Consider the following 25732-nt stretch of genomic DNA (forward strand, 5'->3'; position numbering starts at 1 on the left):
AGGCTCCAGTGAAAGGCCACGTGGTCCGGGGTCGAGATAGCCGGGGCCTGGTATCTCGATGTGGTTGATAGGAAAGCAGGGGCACTTCCCAGGACAGAAGCCGGCACGCAGCACTGGTGTACGTTGAACGCCTGTGAAATAGGTAGCAGTTAGGTTCCGCTCAGGCCGCTGCCTCCGCTGCCAAATGAAGGCGATGACGGTCGGGGCTGTTTTAAATCCAGTTCAGGCTGCAGTGAAAGGCCACGTGGTCCGGGGTCGAGATAGCCGGGGCCTGGTATCTCGATGTGGTTGATAAGAAAGCAGGGGCACTTCCCAGGACAGAAGCCGGCACGCAGCACTGGTGTACGTTGAACGCCTGTGAAATAGGTAGCTGTTAGGTTCCGCTCAGCCCGCTGCCTCCGCTGCAAAATGAAGGTGATGACGGTCGGAGTTGTTTTAAATGCAGTTCAGGCTGCAGTGAAAGGCCACGTGGTCCGGGGTCGAGATAGCCGGGGCCTGGTATCTCGATGTGGTTGATAAGAAAGCAGGGGCACTTCCCAGGACTGAAGCCGGCACGCAGCACTGGTGTACGTTGAACGCCTGTGAAATAGGTAGCTGTTAGGTTCCGCTCAGGCCGCTGCCTCCGCTGCCAAATGAAGGCGATGACGGTCGGGGCTGTTTTAAATCCAGTTAAGGCTCCAGTGAAAGGCCACGTGGTCCGGGGTCGAGATAGCCGGGGCCTGGTATCTCGATGTGGTTGATAGGATAGCAGGGGCACTTCCCAGGACAGAAGCCGGCACGCAGCACTGGTGTACGTTGAACGCCTGTGAAATAGGTAGCTGTTAGGTTCCGCTCAGGCCGCTGCCTCCGCTGCCAAATGAAGGCGATGACGGTCGGGGCTGTTTTAAATCCAGTTCAGCCTGCAGTGAAAGGCCACGTGGTCCGGGGTCGAGATAGCCGGGGCGTGGTATCTCGATGTGGTTGATAGGAAAGCAGGGGCACTTCCCGGGACAGAAGCCGGCACGCAGCACTGGTGTACGTTGAACGCCTGTGAAATAGGTAGCTGTTAGGTTCCGCTCAGGCCGCTGCCTCCGCTGCCAAATGAAGGTGATGACGGTCGGGGCTGTTTTAAATGCAGTTCAGGCTGCAGTGAAAGGCCACGTGGTCCGGGATCGAGATAGCCGGGGCCTGGTATCTCGATGTGGTTGATAGGAAAGCAGGGGCACTTCCCAGGACAGAAGCCGGCACGCAGCACTGGTGTACGTTGAACGCCTGTGAAATAGGTAGCTGTTAGGTTCCGCTCAGGCCGCTGCCTCCGCTGCAAAATGAAGGTGATGACGGTCGGGGCTGTTTTAAATCCAGTTCAAGCTGCAGTGAAAGGCCACGTGGTCCGGGGTCGAGATAGCCGGGGCCTGGTATCTCGATGTGGTTCATAGGAAAGCAGGGGCACTTCCCAGGACAGAAGCCGGCACGCAGCACTGGTGTACGTTGAACGCCTGTGAAATAGGTAGCTGTTAGGTTCCGCTCAGGCCGCTGCCTCCGCTGCCAAATGAAGGCGATGACGGTCGGGGCTGTTTTAAATCCAGTTCAGGCTGCAGTGAAAGGCCACGTGGTCCGGGGTCGAGATAGCCGGGGCCTGGTATCTCGATGTGGTTGATAAGAAAGCAGGGGCACTTCCCAGGACAGAAGCCGGCACGCAGCACTGGTGTACGTTGAACGCCTGTGAAATAGGCAGCTGTTAGGTTCCGCTCAGCCCGCTGCCTCCGCTGCCAAATGAAGGCGATGACGGTCGGGGCTGTTTTAAATCTAGTTCAGGCTGCAGTGAAAGGCCACGTGGTCCGGGGTCGAGATAGCCGGGGCGTGGTATCTCGATGTGGTTGATAGGAAAGCAGGGGCACTTTCCGGGACTGAAGACGGCACGCAGCACTGGTGTACGTTGAACGCCTGTGAAATAGGTAGTTGTTAGGTTCCGCTCAGGCCGCTGCCTCCGCTGCAAAATGAAGGTGATGACGGTCGGAGTTGTTTTAAATGCAGTTCAGGCTGCAGTGAAAGGCCACGTGGTCCGGGGTCGAGATAGCCGGGGCCTGGTATCTCGATGTGGTTGATAGGAAAGCAGGGGCACTTCCCAGGAAAGAAGCCGGCACGCAGCACTGGTTTACGTTGAACGCCTGTGAAATAGGTAGCGTTAGGTTCCGCTCAGCCCGCTGCCTCCGCTGCAAAATGAAGGTGATGACGGTCGGAGTTGTTTTAAATGCAGTTCAGGCTGCAGTGAAAGGCCACGTGGTCCGGGGTCGAGATAGCCGGGGCCTGGTATCTCGATGTGGTTGATAAGAAAGCAGGGGCACTTCCCAGGACAGAAGCCGGCACGCAGCACTGGTGTACGTTGAACGCCTGTGAAATAGGTAGCTGTTAGGTTCCGCTCAGGCCGCTGCCTCCGCTGCCAAATGAAGGCGATGACGGTCGGGGCTGTTTTAAATCCAGTTAAGGCTCCAGTGAAAGGCCACGTGGTCCGGGGTCGAGATAGCCGGGGCGTGGTATCTCGATGTGGTTGATAGGAAAGCAGGGGCACTTCCCAGGACAGAAGCCGGCACGCAGCACTGGTGTACGTTGAACGCCTGTGAAATAGGTAGCTGTTAGGTTCCGCTCAGGCCGCTGCCTCCGCTGCCAAATGAAGGCGATGACGGTCGGGGCTGTTTTAAATCCAGTTAAGGCTGCAGTGAAAGGCCACGTGGTCCGGGGTCGAGATAGCCGGGGCCTGGTATCTCGATGTGGTTGATAGGAAAGCAGGGGCACTTCCCAGGACAGAAGCCGGCACGCAGCACTGGTGTACGTTGAACGCCTGTGAAATAGGTAGCAGTTAGGTTCCGCTCAAGCCGCTGCCTCCGCTGCCAAATGAAGGCGATGACGGTCGGGGCTGTTTTAAATCCAGTTCAGGCTGCAGTGAAAGGCCACGTGGTCCGGGGTCGAGATAGCCGGGGCCTGGAATCTCGATGTGGTTGATAGGAAAGCAGGGGCACTTCCCAGGACAGAAGCCGGCACGCAGCACTGGTGTACGTTGAACGCCTGTGAAATAGGTAGCTGTTAGGTTCCGCTCAGGCCGCTGCCTCCGCTGCCAAATGAAGGTGATGACGGTCGGGGCTGTTTTAAATCCAGTTCAGGCTGCAGCGAAAGGCCACGTGGTCCGGGGTCGAGATAGCCGGGGCGTGGTGTCTCGATGTGGTTGATAGGAAAGCAGGGGCACTTCCCGGGACAGAAGCCGGCACGCAGCACTGGTGTACGTTGAACGCCTGTGAAATAGGTAGCTGTTAGGTTCCGCTCAGGCCGCTGCCTCCGCTGCCAAATGAAGGTGATGACGGTCGGAGTTGTTTTAAATGCAGTTCAGGCTGCAGCGAAAGGCCACGTGGTCCGGGGTCGAGATAGCCGGGGCCTGGTATCTCGATGTGGTTGATAGGAAAGGAGGGGCACTTCCCAGGACAGAACCCGGCACGCAGCACTGGTGTACGTTGAACGCCTGTGAAATAGGCAGCTGTTAGGTTCCGCTCAGCCCGCTGCCTCCGCTGCAAAATGAAGGCGATGACGGTCGGGGCTGTTTTAAATCCAGTTCAGGCTGCAGTGAAAGGCCACGTGGTCCGGGGTCGAGATAGCCGGGTACTGGTATCTCGATGTGGTTGATAAGAAAGCAGGGGCACTTCCCAGGACAGAAGCCGGCACGCAGCACTGGTGTACGTTGAACGCCTGTGAAATAGGCAGCTGTTAGGTTCCGCTCAGCCCGCTGCCTCCGCTGCCAAATGAAGGCGATGACGGTCGGGGCTGTTTTAAATCCAGTTCAGGCTGCAGTGAAAGGCCACGTGGTCCGGGGTCGAGATAGCCGGGGCGTGGTATCTCGATGTGGTTGATAGGAAAGCAGGGGCACTTTCCGGGACAGAAGACGGCACGCAGCACTGGTGTACGTTGAACGCCTGTGAAATAGGTAGCTGTTAGGTTCCGCTCAGGCCGCTGCCTCCGCTGCAAAATGAAGGTGATGACGGTCGGAGTTGTTTTAAATGCAGTTCAGGCTGCAGTGAAAGGCCACGTGGTCCGGGGTCGAGATAGCCGGGGCCTGGTATCTCGATGTGGTTGATAAGAAAGCAGGGGCACTTCCCAGGACAGAAGCCGGCACGCAGCACTGGTGTACGTTGAACGCCTGTGAAATAGGCAGCTGTTAGGTTCCGCTCAGCCCGCTGCCTCCGCTGCCAAATGAAGGCGATGACGGTCGGGGCTGTTTTAAATCCAGTTCAGGCTGCAGTGAAAGGCCACGTGGTCCGGGGTCGAGATAGCCGGGGCGTGGTATCTCGATGTGGTTGATAGGAAAGCAGGGGCACTTCCCGGGACAGAAGACGGCACGCAGCACTGGTGTACGTTGAACGCCTGTGAAATAGGTAGTTGTTAGGTTCCGCTCAGGCCGCTGCCTCCGCTGCAAAATGAAGGTGATGACGGTCGGAGTTGTTTTAAATGCAGTTCAGGCTGCAGTGAAAGGCCACGTGGTCCGGGGTCGAGATAGCCGGGGCGTGGTATCTCGATGTGGTTGATAGGAAAGCAGGGGCACTTCCCGGGACAGAAGACGGCACGCAGCACTGGTGTACGTTGAACGCCTGTGAAATAGGTAGTTGTTAGGTTCCACTCAGGCCGCTGCCTCCGCTGCAAAATGAAGGTGATGACGGTCGGATTTTTAAATGCAGTTCAGGCTGCAGTGAAAGGCCACGTGGTCCGGGGTCGAGATAGCCAGGGCGTGGTATCTCGATGTGGTTGATAAGAAAGCAGCGGCACTTCCCAGGACAGAAGCCGGCACGCTGCACTGGTGTACGTTGAACGCCTGTGAAATAGGTAGCTGTTAGGTTCCGCTCAGCCCGCTGCCTCCGCTGCCAAATGAAGGCGATGACGGTCGGGGCTGTTTTAAATCCAGTTCAGGCTGCAGTGAAAGGCCACGTGGTCCGGGGTCGAGATAGCCCTGGCGTGGTATCTCGATGTGGTTGATAGGAAAGCAGGGGCACTTCCCGGGACAGAAGACGGCACGCAGCACTGGTGTACGTTGAACGCCTGTGAAATAGGTAGTTGTTAGGTTCCGCTCAGGCCGCTGCCTCCGCTGCAAAATGAAGGTGATGACGGTCGGAGTTGTTTTAAATGCAGTTCAGGCTGCAGTGAAAGGCCACGTGGTCCGGGGTCGAGATAGCCGGGGCCTGGTATCTCGATGTGGTTGATAAGAAAGCAGGGGCACTTCCCAGGACATCAGCCGGCACGCAGCACTGGTGTACGTTGAACGCCTGTGAAATAGGCAGCTGTTAGGTTCCGCTCAGCCCGCTGCCTCCGCTGCCAAATGAAGGCGATGACGGTCGGGGCTGTTTTAAATCCAGTTCAGGCTGCAGTGAAAGGCCACGTGGTCCGGGGTCGAGATAGTCGGGGTGTGGTATCTCGATGTGGTTGATAGGAAAGCAGGGGCACTTCCCGGAACAGAAGACGGCACGCAGCACTGGTGTACGTTGAACGCCTGTGAAATAGGTAGTTGTTAGGTTCCGCTCAGGCCGCTGCCTCCGCTGCAAAATGAAGGTGATGACGGTCGGAGTTGTTTTAAATGCAGTTCAGGCTGCAGTGAAAGGCCACGTGGTCCGGGGTCGAGATAGCCGGGGCGTGGTATCTCGATGTGGTTGATAGGAAAGCAGGGGCACTTCCCGGGACAGAAGACGGCACGCAGCACTGGTGTACGTTGAACGCCTGTGAAATAGGTAGTTGTTAGGTTCCGCTCAGGCCGCTGCCTCCGCTGCAAAATGAAGGTGATGACGGTCGGAGTTGTTTTAAATGCAGTTCAGGCTGCAGTGAAAGGCCACGTGGTCCGGGGTCGAGATAGCCAGGGCGTGGTATCTCGATGTGGTTGATAAGAAAGCAGGGGCACTTCCCAGGACAGAAGCCGGCACGCTGCACTGGTGTACGTTGAACGCCTGTGAAATAGGTAGCTGTTAGGTTCCGCTCAGCCCGCTGCCTCCGCTGCCAAATGAAGGCGATGACGGTCGGGGCTGTTTTAAATCCAGTTCAGGCTGCAGTGAAAGGCCACGTGGTCCGGGGTCGAGATAGCCGGGGCGTGGTATCTCGATGTGGTTGATAGGAAAGCAGGGGCACTTCCCGGGACAGAAGACGGCACGCAGCACTGGTGTACGTTGAACGCCTGTGAAATAGGTAGTTGTTAGGTTCCGCTCAGGCCGCTGCCTCCGCTGCAAAATGAAGGTGATGACGGTCGGAGTTGTTTTAAATGCAGTTCAGGCTGCAGTGAAAGGCCACGTGGTCCGGGGTCGAGATAGCCGGGGCCTGGTATCTCGATGTGGTTGATAAGAAAGCAGGGGCACTTCCCAGGACAGAAGCCGGCACGCAGCACTGGTGTACGTTGAACGCCTGTGAAATAGGCAGCTGTTAGGTTCCGCTCAGGCCGCTGCCTCCGCTGCCAAATGAAGGTGATGACGGTCGGGGCTGTTTTAAATCCAGTTCAGGCTGCAGTGAAAGGGCACGTGGTCCGGGGTCGAGATAGCCGGGGCCTGGTATCTCGATGTGGTTCATAGGAAAGCAGGGGCACTTCCCAGGACAGAAGCCGGCACGCAGCACTGGTGTACGTTGAACGCCTGTGAAATAGGTAGCTGTTAGGTTCCGCTCAGGCCGCTGCCTCCGCTGCCAAATGAAGGCGATGACGGTCGGGGCTGTTTTAAATCCAGTTCAGGCTGCAGTAAAAGGCCACGTGGTCCGGGGTCGAGATAGCCGGGGCGTGGTATCTCGATGTGGTTGATAGGAAAGCAGGGGCACTTCCCAGGACAGAAGCCGGCACGCAGCACTGGTGTACGTTGAACGCCTGTGAAATAGGTAGCTGTTAGGTTCCGCTCAGGCCGCTGCCTCCGCTGCCAAATGAAGGCGATGACGGTCGGGGCTGTTTTAAATCCAGTTAAGGCTGCAGTGAAAGGCCACGTGGTCCGGGGTCGAGATAGCCGGGGCCTGGTATCTCGATGTGGTTGATAGGAAAGCAGGGGCACTTCCCAGGACAGAAGCCGGCACGCAGCACTGGTGTACGTTGAACGCCTGTGAAATAGGTAGCTGTTAGGTTCCGCTCAGGCCGCTGCCTCCGCTGCCAAATGAAGGCGATGACGGTCGGGGCTGTTTTAAATCCAGTTAAGGCTCCAGTGAAAGGCCACGTGGTCCGGGGTCGAGATAGCCGGGGCCTGGTATCTCGATGTGGTTGATAGGAAAGCAGGGGCACTTCCCAGGACAGAAGCCGGCACGCAGCACTGGTGTACGTTGAACTCCTGTGAAATAGGTAGCAGTTAGGTTCCGCTCAGGCCGCTGCCTCCGCTGCCAAATGAAGGCGATGACGGTCGGGGCTGTTTTAAATCCAGTTCAGGCTGCAGTGAAAGGCCGCGTGGTCCGGGGTCGAGATAGCCGGGGCCTGGAATCTCGATGTGGTTGATAGGAAAGCAGGGGCACTTCCCAGGACAGAAGCCGGCACGCAGCACTGGTGTACGTTGAACGCCTGTGAAATAGGTAGCTGTTAGGTTCCGCTCAGGCCGCTGCCTCCGCTGCCAAATGAAGGTGATGACGGTCGGGGCTGTTTTAAATCCAGTTCAGGCTGCAGCGAAAGGCCACGTGGTCCGGGGTCGAGATAGCCGGGGCGTGGTATCTCGATGTGGTTGATAGGAAAGCAGGGGCACTTCCCGGGACAGAAGCCGGCACGCAGCACTGGTGTACGTTGAACGCCTGTGAAATAGGTAGCTGTTAGGTTCCGCTCAGGCCGCTGCCTCCGCTGCCAAATGAAGGTGATGACGGTCGGAGTTGTTTTAAATGCAGTTCAGGCTGCAGCGAAAGGCCACGTGGTCCGGGGTCGAGATAGCCGGGGCCTGGTATCTCGATGTGGTTGATAGGAAAGCAGGGGCACTTCCCAGGACAGAAGCCGGCACGCAGCACTGGTGTACGTTGAACGCCTGTGAAATAGGCAGCTGTTAGGTTCCGCTCAGTTCGCTGCCTCCGCTGCAAAATGAAGGCGATGACGGTCGGGGCTGTTTTAAATCCAGTTCAGGCTGCAGTGAAAGGCCACGTGGTCCGGGGTCGAGATAGCCGGGTCCTGGTATCTCGATGTGGTTGATAAGAAAGCAGGGGCACTTCCCAGGACAGAAGCCGGCACGCAGCACTGGTGTACGTTGAACGCCTGTGAAATAGGCAGCTGTTAGGTTCCGCTCAGCCCGCTGCCCCCGCTGCCAAATGAAGGCGATGACGGTCGGGGCTGTTTTAAATCCAGTTCAGGCTGCAGTGAAAGGCCACGTGGTCCGGGGTCGAGATAGCCGGGGCGTGGTATCTCGATGTGGTTGATAGGAAAGCAGGGGCACTTCCCGGGACAGAAGACGGCACGCAGCACTGGTGTACGCTGAACGCCTGTGAAATAGGTAGTTGTTAGGTTCCGCTCAGGCCGCTGCCTCCGCTGCAAAATGAAGGTGATGACGGTCGGAGTTGTTTTAAATGCAGTTCAGGCTGCAGTGAAAGGCCACGTGGTCCGGGGTCGAGATAGCCGGGGCGTGGTATCTCGATGTGGTTGATAGGAAAGCAGGGGCACTTCCCGGGACAGAAGACGGCACGCAGCACTGGTGTATGTTGAACGCCTGTGAAATAGGTAGTTGTTAGGTTCCGCTCAGGCCGCTGCCTCCGCTGCAAAATGAAGGTGATGACGGTCGGAGTTGTTTTAAATGCAGTTCAGGCTGCAGTGAAAGGCCACGTGGTCCGGGGTCGAGATAGCCGGGGCCTGGTATCTCGATGTGGTTGATAAGAAAGCAGGGGCACTTCCCAGGACAGAAGCCGGCACGCAGCACTGGTGTACGTTGAACGCCTGTGAAATAGGCAGCTGTTAGGTTCCGCTCAGCCCGCTGACTCCGCTGCCAAATGAAGGCGATGACGGTCGGGGCTGTTTTAAATCCAGTTCAGGCTGCAGTGAAAGGCCACGTGGTCCGGGGTCGAGATAGCCGGGGCGTGGTATCTCGATGTGGTTGATAGGAAAGCAGGGGCACTTCCCGGGACAGAAGACGGCACGCAGCACTGGTGTACGTTGAACGCCTGTGAAATAGGTAGTTGTTAGGTTCCGCTCAGGCCGCTGCCTCCGCTGCAAAATGAAGGTGATGACGGTCGGAGTTGTTTTAAATGCAGTTCAGGCTGCAGTGAAAGGCCACGTGGTCCGGGGTCGAGATAGCCGGGGCGTGGTATCTCGATGTGGTTGATAGGAAAGCAGGGGCACTTCCCGGGACAGAAGACGGCACGCAGCACTGGTGTACGTTGAACGCCTGTGAAATAGGTAGTTGTTAGGTTCCGCTCAGGCCGCTGCCTCCGCTGCAAAATGAAGGTGATGACGGTCGGAGTTTTAAATGCAGTTCAGGCTGCAGTGAAAGGCCACGTGGTCCGGGGTCGAGATAGCCAGGGCGTGGTATCTCGATGTGGTTGATAAGAAAGCAGGGGCACTTCCCAGGACAGAAGCCGGCACGCTGCACTGGTGTACGTTGAACGCCTGTGAAATAGGTAGCTGTTAGGTTCCGCTCAGCCCGCTGCCTCCGCTGCCAAATGAAGGCGATGACGGTCGGGGCTGTTTTAAATCCAGTTCAGGCTGCAGTGAAAGGCCACGTGGTCCGGGGTCGAGATAGCCCTGGCGTGGTATCTCGATGTGGTTGATAGGAAAGCAGGGGCACTTCCCGGGACAGAAGCCGGCACGCAGCACTGGTGTACGTTGAACGCCTGTGAAATAGGTAGCTGTTAGGTTCCGCTCAGGCCGCTGCCTCCGCTGCCAAATGAAGGTGATGACGGTCGGAGTTGTTTTAAATGCAGTTCAGGCTGCAGCGAAAGGCCACGTGGTCCGGGGTCGAGATAGCCGGGGCCTGGTATCTCGATGTGGTTGATAGGAAAGCAGGGGCACTTCCCAGGACAGAAGCCGGCACGCAGCACTGGTGTACGTTGAACGCCTGTGAAATAGGCAGCTGTTAGGTTCCGCTCAGCCCGCTGCCTCCGCTGCAAAATGAAGGCGATGACGGTCGGGGCTGTTTTAAATCCAGTTCAGGCTGCAGAGAAAGGCCACGTGGTCCGGGGTCGAGATAGCCGGGTCCTGGTATCTCGATGTGGTTGATAAGAAAGCAGGGGTACTTCCCAGGACAGAAGCCGGCACGCAGCACTGGTGTACGTTGAACGCCTGTGAAATAGGCAGCTGTTAGGTTCCGCTCAGCCCGCTGCCCCCGCTGCCAAATGAAGGCGATGACGGTCGGGGCTGTTTTAAATCCAGTTCAGGCTGCAGTGAAAGGCCACGTGGTCCGGGGTCGAGATAGCCGGGGCGTGGTATCTCGATGTGGTTGATAGGAAAGCAGGGGCACTTCCAGGGACAGAAGACGGCACGCAGCACTGGTGTACGCTGAACGCCTGTGAAATAGGTAGTTGTTAGGTTCCGCTCAGGCCGCTGCCTCCGCTGCAAAATGAAGGTGATGACGGTCGGAGTTGTTTTAAATGCAGTTCAGGCTGCAGTGAAAGGCCACGTGGTCCGGGGTCGAGATAGCCGGGGCGTGGTATCTCGATGTGGTTGATAGGAAAGCAGGGGCACTTCCCGGGACAGAAGACGGCACGCAGCACTGGTGTATGTTGAACGCCTGTGAAATAGGTAGTTGTTAGGTTCCGCTCAGGGCGCTGCCTCCGCTGCAAAATGAAGGTGATGACGGTCGGAGTTGTTTTAAATGCAGTTCAGGCTGCAGTGAAAGGCCACGTGGTCCGGGGTCGAGATAGCCGGGGCCTGGTATCTCGATGTGGTTGATAAGAAAGCAGGGGCACTTCCCAGGACAGAAGCCGGCACGCAGCACTGGTGTACGTTGAACGCCTGTGAAATAGGCAGCTGTTAGGTTCCGCTCAGCCCGCTGCCTCCGCTGCCAAATGAAGGCGATGACGGTCGGGGCTGTTTTAAATGCAGTTCAGGCTGCAGTGAAAGGCCACGTGGTCCGGGGTCGAGATAGCCGGGGCGTGGTATCTCGATGTGGTTGATAGGAAAGCAGGGGCACTTCCCGGGACAGAAGACGGCACGCAGCACTGGTGTACGTTGAACGCCTGTGAAATAGGTAGTTGTTAGGTTCCGCTCAGGCCGCTGCCTCCGCTGCAAAATGAAGGTGATGACGGTCGGAGTTTTAAATGCAGTTCAGGCTGCAGTGAAAGGCCACGTGGTCCGGGGTCGAGATAGCCAGGGCGTGGTATCTCGATGTGGTTGATAAGAAAGCAGGGGCACTTCCCAGGACAGAAGCCGGCACGCTGCACTGGTGTACGTTGAACGCCTGTGAAATAGGTAGCTGTTAGGTTCCGCTCAGCCCGCTGCCTCCGCTGCCAAATGAAGGCGATGACGGTCGGGGCTGTTTTAAATCCAGTTCAGGCTGCAGTGAAAGGCCACGTGGTCCGGGGTCGAGATAGCCCTGGCGTGGTATCTCGATGTGGTTGATAGGAAAGCAGGGGCACTTCCCGGGACAGAAGACGGCACGCAGCACTGGTGTACGTTGAACGCCTGTGAAATAGGTAGTTGTTAGGTTCCGCTCAGGCCGCTGCCTCCGCTGCAAAATGAAGGTGATGACGGTCGGAGTTGTTTTAAATGCAGTTCAGGCTGCAGTGAAAGGCCACGTGGTCCGGGGTCGAGATAGCCGGGGCCTGGTATCTCGATGTGGTTGATAAGAAAGCAGGGGCACTTCCCAGGACAGAAGCCGGCACGCAGCACTGGTGTACGTTGAACGCCTGTGAAATAGGCAGCTGTTAGGTTCCGCTCAGCCCGCTGCCTCCGCTGCCAAATGAAGGCGATGACGGTCGGGGCTGTTTTAAATCAAGTTCAGGCTGCAGTGAAAGGCCACGTGGTCCGGGGTCGAGATAGCCGGGGCGTGGTATCTCGATGTGGTTGATAGGAAAGCAGGGGCACTTCCCGGAACAGAAGACGGCACGCAGCACTGGTGTACGTTGAACGCCTGTGAAATAGGTAGTTGTTAGGTTCCGCTCAGGCCGCTGCCTCCGCTGCAAAATGAAGGTGATGACGGTCGGAGTTGTTTTAAATGCAGTTCAGGCTGCAGTGAAAGGCCACGTGGTCCGGGGTCGAGATAGCCGGGGCGTGGTATCTCGATGTGGTTGATAGGAAAGCAGGGGCACTTCCCGGGACAGAAGACGGCACGCAGCACTGGTGTACGTTGAACGCCTGTGAAATAGGTAGTTGTTAGGTTCCGCTCAGGCCGCTGCCTCCGCTGCAAAATGAAGGTGATGACGGTCGGAGTTGTTTTAAATGCAGTTCAGGCTGCAGTGAAAGGCCACGTGGTCCGGGGTCGAGATAGCCGGGGCGTGGTATCTCGATGTGGTTGATAGGAAAGCAGGGGCACTTCCCGGGACAGAAGACGGCACGCAGCACTGGTGTACGTTGAACGCCTGTGAAATAGGTAGTTGTTAGGTTCCGCTCAGGCCGCTGCCTCCGCTGCAAAATGAAGGTGATGACGGTCGGAGTTGTTTTAAATGCAGTTCAGGCTGCAGTGAAAGGCCACGTGGTCCGGGGTCGAGATAGCCGGGGCCTGGTATCTCGATGTGGTTGATAAGAAAGCAGGGGCACTTCCCAGGACAGAAGCCGGCACGCAGCACTGGTGTACGTTGAACGCCTGTGAAATAGGCAGCTGTTAGGTTCCGCTCAGGCCGCTGCCTCCGCTGCCAAATGAAGGTGATGACGGTCGGGGCTGTTTTAAATCCAGTTCAGGCTGCAGTGAAAGGGCACGTGGTCCGGGGTCGAGATAGCCGGGGCCTGGTATCTCGATGTGGTTCATAGGAAAGCAGGGGCACTTCCCAGGACAGAAGCCGGCACGCAGCACTGGTGTACGTTGAACGCCTGTGAAATAGGTAGCTGTTAGGTTCCGCTCAGGCCGCTGCCTCCGCTGCCAAATGAAGGCGATGACGGTCGGGGCTGTTTTAAATCCAGTTCAGGCTGCAGTAAAAGGCCACGTGGTCCGGGGTCGAGATAGCCGGGGCGTGGTATCTCGATGTGGTTGATAGGAAAGCAGGGGCACTTCCCAGGACAGAAGCCGGCACGCAGCACTGGTGTACGTTGAACGCCTGTGAAATAGGTAGCTGTTAGGTTCCGCTCAGGCCGCTGCCTCCGCTGCCAAATGAAGGCGATGACGGTCGGGGCTGTTTTAAATCCAGTTAAGGCTGCAGTGAAAGGCCACGTGGTCCGGGGTCGAGATAGCCGGGGCCTGGTATCTCGATGTGGTTGATAGGAAAGCAGGGGCACTTCCCAGGACAGAAGCCGGCACGCAGCACTGGTGTACGTTGAACGCCTGTGAAATAGGTAGCTGTTAGGTTCCGCTCAGGCCGCTGCCTCCGCTGCCAAATGAAGGCGATGACGGTCGGGGCTGTTTTAAATCCAGTTAAGGCTCCAGTGAAAGGCCACGTGGTCCGGGGTCGAGATAGCCGGGGCCTGGTATCTCGATGTGGTTGATAGGAAAGCAGGGGCACTTCCCAGGACAGAAGCCGGCACGCAGCACTGGTGTACGTTGAACGCCTGTGAAATAGGTAGCAGTTAGGTTCCGCTCAGGCCGCTGCCTCCGCTGCCAAATGAAGGCGATGACGGTCGGGGCTGTTTTAAATCCAGTTCAGGCTGCAGTGAAAGGCCACGTGGTCCGGGGTCGAGATAGCCGGGGCCTGGAATCTCGATGTGGTTGATAGGAAAGCAGGGGCACTTCCCAGGACAGAAGCCGGCACGCAGCACTGGTGTACGTTGAACGCCTGTGAAATAGGTAGCTGTTAGGTTCCGCTCAGGCCGCTGCCTCCGCTGCCAAATGAAGGTGATGACGGTCGGGGCTGTTTTAAATCCAGTTCAGGCTGCAGCGAAAGGCCACGTGGTCCGGGGTCGAGATAGCCGGGGCGTGGTATCTCGATGTGGTTGATAGGAAAGCAGGGGCACTTCCCGGGACAGAAGCCGGCACGCAGCACTGGTGTACGTTGAACGCCTGTGAAATAGGTAGCTGTTAGGTTCCGGTCAGGCCGCTGCCTCCGCTGCCAAATGAAGGTGATGACGGTCGGAGTTGTTTTAAATGCAGTTCAGGCTGCAGCGAAAGGCCACGTGGTCCGGGGTCGAGATAGCCGGGGCCTGGTATCTCGATGTGGTTGATAGGAAAGCAGGGGCACTTCCCAGGACAGAAGCCGGCACGCAGCACTGGTGTACGTTGAACGCCTGTGAAATAGGCAGCTGTTAGGTTCCGCTCAGCCCGCTGCCTCCGCTGCAAAATGAAGGCGATGACGGTCGGGGCTGTTTTAAATCCAGTTCAGGCTGCAGTGAAAGGCCACGTGGTCCGGGGTCGAGATAGCCGGGTCCTGGTATCTCGATATGGTTGATAAGAAAGCAGGGGCACTTCCCAGGACAGAAGCCGGCACGCAGCACTGGTGTACGTTGAACGCCTGTGAAATAGGCAGCTGTTAGGTTCCGCTCAGCCCGCTGCCCCCGCTGCCAAATGAAGGCGATGACGGTCGGGGCTGTTTTAAATCCAGTTCAGGCTGCAGTGAAAGGCCACGTGGTCCGGGGTCGAGATAGCCGGGGCGTGGTATCTCGATGTGGTTGATAGGAAAGCAGGGGCACTTCCCGGGACAGAAGACGGCACGCAGCACTGGTGTACGCTGAACGCCTGTGAAATAGGTAGTTGTTAGGTTCCGCTCAGGCCGCTGCCTCCGCTGCAAAATGAAGGTGATGACGGTCGGAGTTGTTTTAAATGCAGTTCAGGCTGCAGTGAAAGGCCACGTGGTCCGGGGTCGAGATAGCCGGGGCGTGGTATCTCGATGTGGTTGATAGGAAAGCAGGGGCACTTCCCGGGACAGAAGACGGCACGCAGCACTGGTGTATGTTGAACGCCTGTGAAATAGGTAGTTGTTAGGTTCCGCTCAGGCCGCTGCCTCCGCTGCAAAATGAAGGTGATGACGGTCGGAGTTGTTTTAAATGCAGTTCAGGCTGCAGTGAAAGGCCACGTGGTCCGGGGTCGAGATAGCCAGGGCGTGATATCTCGATGTGGTTGATAAGAAAGCAGGGGCACTTCCCAGGACAGAAGCCGGCACGCAGCACTGGTGTACGTTGAACGCCTGTGAAATAGGTAGCTGTTAGGTTCCGCTCAGCCCGCTGCCTCCGCTGCCAAATGAAGGCGATGACGGTCGGGGCTGTTTTAAATCCAGTTCAGGCTGCAGTGAAAGGCCACGTGGTCCGGGGTCGAGATAGCCGGGGCGTGGTATCTCGATGTGGTTGATAGGAAAGCAGGGGCACTTCCCGGGACAGAAGACGCCACGCAGCACTGGTGTACGTTGAACGCCTGTGAAATAGGTAGTTGTTAGGTTCCGCTCAGGCCGCTGCCTCCGCTGCAAAATGAAGGTGATGACGGTCGGAGTTGTTTTAAATGCAGTTCAGGCTGCAGTGAAAGGCCACGTGGTCCGGGGTCGAGATAGCCGGGGCCTGGTATCTCGATGTGGTTGATAAGAAAGCAGGGGCACTTCCCAGGACAGAAGCCGGCACTCAGCACTGGTGTACGTTGAACGCCTGTGAAATAGGCAGCTGTTAGGTTCCGCTCAGCCCGCTGCCTCCGCTGCCAAATGAAGGCGATGACGGTCGGGGCTGTTTTAAATCTAGTTCAGGCTGCAGTGAAAGGCCACGTGGTCCGGGGTCGAGATAGCCGGGGCGTGGTATCTCGATGTGGTTCATAGGAAAGCAGGGGCACTTCCCAGGACAGAAGCCGGCACGCAGCACTGGTGTACGTTGAACGCCTGTGAAATAGGTAGCTGTTAGGTTCCGCTCAGGCCGCTGCCTCCGCTGCCAAATGAAGGCGATGACGGTCGGGGCTGTTTTAAATCCAGTTCAGGCTGCAGTAAAAGGCCACGTGGTCCGGGGTCGAGATAGCCGGGGCGTGGTATCTCGATGTGGTTGATAGGAAAGCAGGGGCACTTCCCAGGACAGAAGCCGGCACGCAGCACTGGTGTACGTTGAACGCCTGTGAAATAGGTAGCTGTTAGGTTCCGCTCAGGCCGCTGCCTCCGCTGCCAAATGAAGGCGATGACGGTCGGGGCTGTTTTAAATCCAGTTAAGGCTGCAGTGAAAGGCCACGTGGTCCGGGGTCGAGATAGCCGGGGCCTGGTATCTCGATGTGGTTGATAGGAAAGCAGGGGCACTTCCCAGGACAGAAGCCGGCACGCAGCACTGGTGTACGTTGAACGCCTGTGAAATAGGTAGCTGTTAGGTTCCGCTCAGGCCGCTGCCTCCGCTGCCAAATGAAGGCGATGACGGTCGGGGCTGTTTTAAATCCAGTTAAGGCTCCAGTGAAAGGCCACGTGGTCCGGGGTCGAGATAGCCGGGGCCTGGTATCTCGATGTGGTTGATAGGAAAGCAGGGGCACTTCCCAGGACAGAAGCCGGCACGCAGCACTGGTGTACGTTGAACGCCTGTGAAATAGGTAGCAGTTAGGTTCCGCTCAGGCCGCTGCCTCCGCTGCCAAATGAAGGCGATGACGGTCGGGGCTGTTTTAAATCCAGTTCAGGCTGCAGTGAAAGGCCACGTGGTCCGGGGTCGAGATAGCCGGGGCCTGGAATCTCGATGTGGTTGATAGGAAAGCAGGGGCACTTCCCAGGACAGAAGCCGGCACGCAGCACTGGTGTACGTTGAACGCCTGTGAAATAGGTAGCTGTTAGGTTCCGCTCAGGCCGCTGCCTCCGCTGCCAAATGAAGGTGATGACGGTCGGGGCTGTTTTAAATCCAGTTCAGGCTGCAGCGAAAGGCCACGTGGTCCGGGGTCGAGATAGCCGGGGCGTGGTATCTCGATGTGGTTGATAGGAAAGCAGGGGCACTTCCCGGGACAGAAGCCGGCACGCAGCACTGGTGTACGTTGAACGCCTGTGAAATAGGTAGCTGTTAGGTTCCGGTCAGGCCGCTGCCTCCGCTGCCAAATGAAGGTGATGACGGTCGGAGTTGTTTTAAATGCAGTTCAGGCTGCAGCGAAAGGCCACGTGGTCCGGGGTCGAGATAGCCGGGGCCTGGTATCTCGATGTGGTTGATAGGAAAGCAGGGGCACTTCCCAGGACAGAAGCCGGCACGCAGCACTGGTGTACGTTGAACGCCTGTGAAATAGGCAGCTGTTAGGTTCCGCTCAGCCCGCTGCCTCCGCTGCAAAATGAAGGCGATGACGGTCGGGGCTGTTTTAAATCCAGTTCAGGCTGCAGTGAAAGGCCACGTGGTCCGGGGTCGAGATAGCCGGGTCCTGGTATCTCGATATGGTTGATAAGAAAGCAGGGGCACTTCCCAGGACAGAAGCCGGCACGCAGCACTGGTGTACGTTGAACGCCTGTGAAATAGGCAGCTGTTAGGTTCCGCTCAGCCCGCTGCCCCCGCTGCCAAATGAAGGCGATGACGGTCGGGGCTGTTTTAAATCCAGTTCAGGCTGCAGTGAAAGGCCACGTGGTCCGGGGTCGAGATAGCCGGGGCGTGGTATCTCGATGTGGTTGATAGGAAAGCAGGGGCACTTCCCGGGACAGAAGACGGCACGCAGCACTGGTGTACGCTGAACGCCTGTGAAATAGGTAGTTGTTAGGTTCCGCTCAGGCCGCTGCCTCCGCTGCAAAATGAAGGTGATGACGGTCGGAGTTGTTTTAAATGCAGTTCAGGCTGCAGTGAAAGGCCACGTGGTCCGGGGTCGAGATAGCCGGGGCGTGGTATCTCGATGTGGTTGATAGGAAAGCAGGGGCACTTCCCGGGACAGAAGACGGCACGCAGCACTGGTGTATGTTGAACGCCTGTGAAATAGGTAGTTGTTAGGTTCCGCTCAGGCCGCTGCCTCCGCTGCAAAATGAAGGTGATGACGGTCGGAGTTGTTTTAAATGCAGTTCAGGCTGCAGTGAAAGGCCACGTGGTCCGGGGTCGAGATAGCCAGGGCGTGATATCTCGATGTGGTTGATAAGAAAGCAGGGGCACTTCCCAGGACAGAAGCCGGCACGCAGCACTGGTGTACGTTGAACGCCTGTGAAATAGGTAGCTGTTAGGTTCCGCTCAGCCCGCTGCCTCCGCTGCCAAATGAAGGCGATGACGGTCGGGGCTGTTTTAAATCCAGTTCAGGCTGCAGTGAAAGGCCACGTGGTCCGGGGTCGAGATAGCCGGGGCGTGGTATCTCGATGTGGTTGATAGGAAAGCAGGGGCACTTCCCGGGACAGAAGACGCCACGCAGCACTGGTGTACGTTGAACGCCTGTGAAATAGGTAGTTGTTAGGTTCCGCTCAGGCCGCTGCCTCCGCTGCAAAATGAAGGTGATGACGGTCGGAGTTGTTTTAAATGCAGTTCAGGCTGCAGTGAAAGGCCACGTGGTCCGGGGTCGAGATAGCCGGGGCCTGGTATCTCGATGTGGTTGATAAGAAAGCAGGGGCACTTCCCAGGACAGAAGCCGGCACTCAGCACTGGTGTACGTTGAACGCCTGTGAAATAGGCAGCTGTTAGGTTCCGCTCAGCCCGCTGCCTCCGCTGCCAAATGAAGGCGATGACGGTCGGGGCTGTTTTAAATCTAGTTCAGGCTGCAGTGAAAGGCCACGTGGTCCGGGGTCGAGATAGCCGGGGCGTGGTATCTCGATGTGGTTGATAGGAAAGCAGGGGCACTTTCCGGGACAGAAGACGGCACGCAGCACTGGTGTACGTTGAACGCCTGTGAAATAGGTAGTTGTTAGGTTCCGCTCAGGCCGCTGCCTCCGCTGCAAAATGAAGGTGATGACGGTCGGAGTTGTTTTAAATGCAGTTCAGGCTGCAGTGAAAGGCCACGTGGTCCGGGGTCGAGATAGCCGGGGCCTGGTATCTCGATGTGGTTGATAGGAAAGCAGGGGCACTTCCCAGGACAGAAGCCGGCACGCAGCACTGGTGTACGTTGAACGCCTGTGAAATAGGTAGCTGTTAGGTTCCGCTCAGCCCGCTGCTCCGCTGCAAAATGAAGGTGATGACGGTCGGAGTTGTTTTAAATGCAGTTCAGGCTGCAGTGAAAGGCCACGTGGTCCGGGGTCGAGATAGCCGGGGCCTGGTATCTCGATGTGGTTGATAAGAAAGCAGGGGCACTTCCCAGGACAGAAGCCGGCACGCAGCACTGGTGTACGTTGAACGCCTGTGAAATAGGCAGCTGTTAGGTTCCGCTCAGCCCGCTGCCTCCGCTGCCAGATGAAGGCGATGACGGTCGGGGCTGTTTTAAATCCAGTTCAGGCTGCAGTGAAAGGCCACGTGGTCCGGGGTCGAGATAGCCGGGGCCTGGTATCTCGATGTGGTTGATAGGAAAGCAGGGGCACTTCCCAGGACAGAAGCCGGCACGCAGCACTGGTGTACGTTGAACGCCTGTGAAATAGGTAGCTGTTAGGTTCCGCTCAGCCCGCTGCCTCCGCTGCAAAATGAAGGCGATGACGGTCGGAGTTGTTTTAAATGCAGTTCAGGCTGCAGTGAAAGGCCACGTGGTCCGGGGTCGAGATAGCCGGGTCCTGGTATCTCTATGTGGTTGATAAGAAAGCAGGGGCACTTCCCAGGACAGAAGCCGGCACGCAGCACTGGTGTACGTTGAACGCCTGTGAAATAGGCAGCTGTTAGGTTCCGCTCAGCCCGCTGCCTCCGCTGCCAAATGAAGACGATGACGGTCGGGGCTGTTTTAAATCCAGTTCAGGCTGCAGTGAAAGGCCACGTGGTCCGGGGTCGAGATAGCCGGGGCGTGGTATCTCGATGTGGTTGATAGGAAAGCAGGGGCACTTTCCGGGACAGAAGACGGCACGCAGCACTTGTGTACGTTGAACGCCTGTGAAATAGGTAGTTGTTAGGTTCCGCTCAGGCCGCTGCCTCCGCTGCAAAATGAAGGTGATGACGGTCGGAGTTGTTTTAAATGCAGTTCCGGCTGCAGTGAAAGGCCACGTGGTCCGGGGTCGAGATAGCCGGGGCCTGGTATCTCGATGTGGTTGATAGGAAAGCAGGGGCACTTCCCGGGACAGAAGACGGCACGCAGCACTGGTGTACGTTGAACGCCTGTGAAATAGGTAGCTGTTAGGTTCCGCTGAGGCCGCTGCCTCCGCTGCAAAATGAAGGCGATGACGGTCGGAGTTGTTTTAAATGCAGTTCAGGCTGCAGTGAAAGGCCACGTGGTCCGGGGTCGAGATAGCCAGGGCGTGGTATCTCGATGTGGTTGATAAGAAAGCAGGGGCACTTCCCGTGACAGAAGCCGGCACGCAGCACTGGTGTACGTTGAACGCCTGTGAAATAGGTAGCTGTTAGGTTCCGCTCAGGCCGCTGCCTCCGCTGCCAAATGAAGGCGATGACGGTCGGGGCTGTTTTAAATCCAGTTAAGGCTGCAGTGAAAGGCCACGTGGTCCGGGGTCGAGATAGCCGGGGCCTGGTATCTCGATGTGGTTGATAGGAAAGCAGGGGCACTTCCCGGGACAGAAGCCCGCACGCAGCACTGGTGTACGTTGAACGCCTGTGAAATAGGTAGCTGTTAGGTTCCGCTCAGGCCGCTGCCTCCGCTGCCAAATGAAGGCGATGACGGTCGGGGCTGTTTTAAATCCAGTTAAGGCTCCAGTGAAAGGCCACGTGGTCCGGGGTCGAGATAGCCGGGGCCTGGTATCTCGATGTGGTTGATAGGAAAGCAGGGGCACTTCCCAGGACAGAAGCCGGCACGCAGCACTGGTGTACGTTGAACGCCTGTGAAATAGGTAGCAGTTAGGTTCCGCTCAGGCCGCTGCCTCCGCTGCCAAATGAAGGCGATGACGGTCGGGGCTGTTTTAAATCCAGTTCAGGCTGCAGTGAAAGGCCACGTGGTCCGGGGTCGAGATAGCCGGGGCCTGGAATCTCGATGTGGTTGATAGGAAAGCAGGGGCACTTCCCGGGACAGAAGCCGGCACGCAGCACTGGTGTACGTTGAACGCCTGTGAAATAGGTAGCTGTTAGGTTCCGCTCAGGCCGCTGCCTCCGCTGCCAAATGAAGGTGATGACGGTCGGGGCTGTTTTAAATCCAGTTCAGGCTGCAGCGAAAGGCCACGTGGTCCGGGGTCGAGATAGCCGGGGCGTGGTATCTCGATGTGGCTCATAGGAAAGCAGGGGCACTTCCCGGGACAGAAGCCGGCACGCAGCACTGGTGTACGTTGAACGCCTGTGAAATAGGTAGCTGTTAGGTTCCGCTCAGGCCGCTGCCTCCGTTGCCAAATGAAGGCGATGACGGTCGGGGCTGTTTTAAATCCAGTTCAGGCTGCAGTGAAAGGCCACGTGGTCCGGGGTCGAGATAGCCGGGGCGTGGTATCTCGATGTGGTTGATAGGAAAGCAGGGGCACTTCCCAGGACAGAAGCCGGCACGCAGCACTGGTGTACGTTGAACGCCTGTGAAATAGGCAGCTGTTAGGTTCCGCTCAGGCCGCTGCCTCCGCTGCCAAATGAAGGCGATGACGGTCGGGGCTGTTTTAAATCCAGTTAAGGCTGCAGCGAAAGGCCACGTGGTCCGGGGTCGAGATAGCCGGGTCCTGGTATCTCGATGTGGTTGATAGGAAAGCAGGGGCACTTCCCAGGACAGAAGCCGGCACGCAGCACTGGTGTACGTTGAACGCCTGTGAAATAGGTAGCTGTTAGGTTCCGCTCAGCCCGCTGCCCCCGCTGCCAAATGAAGGCGATGACGGTCGGGGCTGTTTTAAATCCAGTTCAGGCTGCAGTGAAAGGCCACGTGGTCCGGGGTCGAGATAGCCGGGGCGTGGTATCTCGATGTGGTTGATAGGAAAGCAGGGGCACTTCCCAGGACAGAAGCCGGCACGCAGCACTGGTGTACGCTGAACGCCTGTGAAATAGGTAGTTGTTAGGTTCCGCTCAGGCCGCTGCCTCCGCTGCAAAATGAAGGTGATGACGGTCGGAGTTGTTTTAAATGCAGTTCAGGCTGCAGTGAAAGGCCACGTGGTCCGGGGTCGAGATAGCCGGGGCGTGGTATCTCGATGTGGTTGATAGGAAAGCAGGGGCACTTCCCGGGACAGAAGACGGCACGCAGCACTGGTGTATGTTGAACGCCTGTGAAATAGGTAGTTGTTAGGTTCCGCTCAGGCCGCTGCCTCCGCTGCAAAATGAAGGTGATGACGGTCGGAGTTGTTTTAAATGCAGTTCAGGCTGCAGTGAAAGGCCACGTGGTCCGGGGTCGAGATAGCCAGGGCGTGATATCTCGATGTGGTTGATAAGAAAGCAGGGGCACTTCCCAGGACAGAAGCCGGCACGCAGCACTGGTGTACGTTGAACGCCTGTGAAATAGGTAGCTGTTAGGTTCCGCTCAGCCCGCTGCCTCCGCTGCCAAATGAAGGCGATGACGGTCGGGGCTGTTTTAAATCCAGTTCAGGCTGCAGTGAAAGGCCACGTGGTCCGGGGTCGAGATAGCCGGGGCGTGGTATCTCGATGTGGTTGATAGGAAAGCAGGGGCACTTCCCGGGACAGAAGACGCCACGCAGCACTGGTGTACGTTGAACGCCTGTGAAATAGGTAGTTGTTAGGTTCCGCTCAGGCCGCTGCCTCCGCTGCAAAATGAAGGTGATGACGGTCGGAGTTGTTTTAAATGCAGTTCAGGCTGCAGTGAAAGGCCACGTGGTCCGGGGTCGAGATAGCCGGGGCCTGGTATCTCGATGTGGTTGATAAGAAAGCAGGGGCACTTCCCAGGACAGAAGCCGGCACTCAGCACTGGTGTACGTTGAACGCCTGTGAAATAGGCAGCTGTTAGGTTCCGCTCAGCCCGCTGCCTCCGCTGCCAAATGAAGGCGATGACGGTCGGGGCTGTTTTAAATCTAGTTCAGGCTGCAGTGAAAGGCCACGTGGTCCGGGGTCGAGATAGCCGGGGCGTGGTATCTCGATGTGGTTGATAGGAAAGCAGGGGCACTTTCCGGGACAGAAGACGGCACGCAGCACTGGTGTACGTTGAACGCCTGTGAAATAGGTAGTTGTTAGGTTCCGCTCAGGCCGCTGCCTCCGCTGCAAAATGAAGGTGATGACGGTCGGAGTTGTTTTAAATGCAGTTCAGGCTGCAGTGAAAGGCCACGTGGTCCGGGGTCGAGATAGCCGGGGCCTGGTATCTCGATGTGGTTGATAGGAAAGCAGGGGCACTTCCCAGGACAGAAGCCGGCACGCAGCACTGGTGTACGTTGAATGCCTGTGAAATAGGTAGCTGTTAGGTTCCGCTCAGCCCGCTGCTCCGCTGCAAAATGAAGGTGATGACGGTCGGAGTTGTTTTAAATGCAGTTCAGGCTGCAGTGAAAGGCCACGTGGTCCGGGGTCGAGATAGCCGGGGCCTGGTATCTCGATGTGGTTGATAAGAAAGCAGGGGCACTTCCCAGGACAGAAGCCGGCACGCAGCACTGGTGTACGTTGAACGCCTGTGAAATAGGCAGCTGTTAGGTTCCGCTCAGCCCGCTGCCTCCGCTGCCAGATGAAGGCGATGACGGTCGGGGCTGTTTTAAATCCAGTTCAGGCTGCAGTGAAAGGCCACGTGGTCCGGGGTCGAGATAGCCGGGGCCTGGTATCTCGATGTGGTTGATAGGAAAGCAGGGGCACTTCCCAGGACAGAAGCCGGCACGCAGCACTGGTGTACGTTGAACGCCTGTGAAATAGGTAGCTGTTAGGTTCCGCTCAGCCCGCTGCCTCCGCTGCAAAATGAAGGTGATGACGGTCGGAGTTGTTTTAAATGCAGTTCAGGCTGCAGTGAAAGGCCACGTGGTCCGGGGTCGAGATAGCCGGGTCCTGGTATCTCTATGTGGTTGATAAGAAAGCAGGGGCACTTCCCAGGACAGAAGCCGGCACGCAGCACTGGTGTACGTTGAACGCCTGTGAAATAGGCAGCTGTTAGGTTCCGCTCAGCCCGCTGCCTCCGCTGCCAAATGAAGACGATGACGGTCGGGGCTGTTTTAAATCCAGTTCAGGCTGCAGTGAAAGGCTACGTGGTCCGGGGTCGAGATAGCCGGGGCGTGGTATCTCGATGTGGTTGATAGGAAAGCAGGGGCACTTTCCGGGACAGAAGACGGCACGCAGCACTTGTGTACGTTGAACGCCTGTGAAATAGGTAGTTGTTAGGTTCCGCTCAGGCCGCTGCCTCCGCTGCAAAATGAAGGTGATGACGGTCGGAGTTGTTTTAAATGCAGTTCCGGCTGCAGTGAAAGGCCACGTGGTCCGGGGTCGAGATAGCCGGGGCCTGGTATCTCGATGTGGTTGATAGGAAAGCAGGGGCACTTCCCGGGACAGAAGACGGCACGCAGCACTGGTGTACGTTGAACGCCTGTGAAATAGGTAGTTGTTAGGTTCCGCTGAGGCCGCTGCCTCCGCTGCAAAATGAAGGTGATGACGGTCGGAGTTGTTTTAAATGCAGTTCAGGCTGCAGTGAAAGGCCACGTGGTCCGGGGTCGAGATAGCCAGGGCGTGGTATCTCGATGTGGTTGATAAGAAAGCAGGGGCACTTCCCGTGACAGAAGCCGGCACGCAGCACTGGTGTACGTTGAACGCCTGTGAAATAGGTAGCTGTTAGGTTCCGCTCAGCCCGCTGCCTCCGCTGCCAAATGAAGGCGATGACGGTCTGGGCTGTTTTAAATCCAGTTCAGGCTGCAGTGAAAGGCCACGTGGTCCGGGGTCGAGATAGCCGGGGCGTGGTATCTCGATGTGGTTGATAGGAAAGCAGGGGCACTTCCCGGGACAGAAGACGGCACGCAGCACTGGTGTACGTTGAACGCCTGTGAAATAGGTAGTTGTTAGGTTCCGCTCAGGCCGCTGCCTCCGCTGCAAAATGAAGGTGATGACGGTCGGAGTTGTTTTAAATGCAGTTCAGGCTGCAGTGAAAGGCCACGTGGTCCGGGGTCGAGATAGCCGGGGCCTGGTATCTCGATGTGGTTGATAAGAAAGCAGGGGCACTTCCCAGGACAGAAGCCGGCACGCAGCACTGGTGTACGTTGAACGCCTGTGAAATAGGCAGCTGTTAGGTTCCGCTCAGCCCGCTGCCTCCGCTGCCAAATGAAGGCGATGACGGTCGGGGCTGTTTTAAATCCAGTTCAGGCTGCAGTGAAAGGCCACGTGGTCCGGGGTCGAGATAGCCGGGGCGTGGTATCTCGATGTGGTTGATAGGAAAGCAGGGGCACTTTCCGGGACAGAAGACGGCACGCAGCACTGGTGTACGTTGAACGCCTGTGAAATAGGTAGTTGTTAGGTTCCGCTCAGGCCGCTGTCTCCGCTGCAAAATGAAGGTGATGACGGTCGGAGTTGTTTTAAATGCAGTTCAGGCTGCAGTGAAAGGCCACGTGGTCCGGGGTCGAGATAGCTGGGGCCTGGTATCTCGATGTGGCTCATAGGAAAGCAGGGGCACTTCCCAGGACAGAAGCTGGCACGCAGCACTGGTGTACGTTGAACGCCTGTGAAATAGGTAGCTGTTAGGTTCCGCTCAGGCCGCTGCCTCCGTTGCCAAATGAAGGCGATGACGGTCGGGGCTGTTTTAAATCCAGTTCAGGCTGCAGTGAAAGGCCACGTGGTCCGGGGTCGAGATAGCCGGGGCGTGGTATCTCGATGTGGTTGATAGGAAAGCAGGGGCACTTCCCAGGACAGAAGCCGGCACGCAGCACTGGTGTACGTTGAACGCCTGTGAAATAGGTAGCTGTTAGGTTCCGCTCAGGCCGCTGCCTCCGCTGCCAAATGAAGGCGATGACGGTCGGGGCT

This window comes from Amblyomma mixtum, chromosome 4, assembly GCF_055824585.1.
Source record: "Amblyomma mixtum isolate Tamu chromosome 4, ASM5582458v1, whole genome shotgun sequence".
Classification (NCBI taxonomy): Eukaryota; Metazoa; Arthropoda; class Arachnida; order Ixodida; family Ixodidae; genus Amblyomma; species Amblyomma mixtum.